Source organism: Fukomys damarensis, unplaced genomic scaffold (genome assembly GCF_012274545.1).
Source record: "Fukomys damarensis isolate Sample0158 unplaced genomic scaffold, DMR_v1.0_HiC HiC_scaffold_13, whole genome shotgun sequence".
Classification (NCBI taxonomy): Eukaryota; Metazoa; Chordata; class Mammalia; order Rodentia; family Bathyergidae; genus Fukomys; species Fukomys damarensis.
The window spans coordinates 37989946-37990360 of record NW_022900925.1 but is presented as its reverse complement, the minus strand read 5'-3'; positions in this window follow the sequence as shown (position 1 = coordinate 37990360).

Genomic DNA, 415 nt, shown 5'->3' with positions numbered 1-415 from the left:
AAGGGAGGGCCCAGGGCCCCCTTGCTCCAGGCGAGCCGCGGTGCCCTGTGGGCCGGGTACCCCGACCCTCGGCACCAGGGCCTTATAAGGACTCGGGCAGCGAGGAGCCTGAGATAAGGCTGAGGCCGGGCCCTCAGGACCCGCAGGGCCTGCCGTGCCGTTTTGTGTTCCTCGGGGTGAAGAGTACAGAAGCGCCCCCCGGGCAGGGGAGGTGCGGAGCGGGAAGGAGAGAGCCCTCCGGCCCAGGTAGAGGGGGCGCGCTGGCACTGACACCTGTAGCGGGCAGGGATGGGGAAGGCAGGGAAGAAACCAAGTCCCGCCCATGCAGGGAGAGGGATTCAGGGGTCGGGTCCTGTCCGCGGTGCCCTGGCGGGCCCGCTGCCCCCAGGATCCTGCCCGGCGTGTGCCACACAGT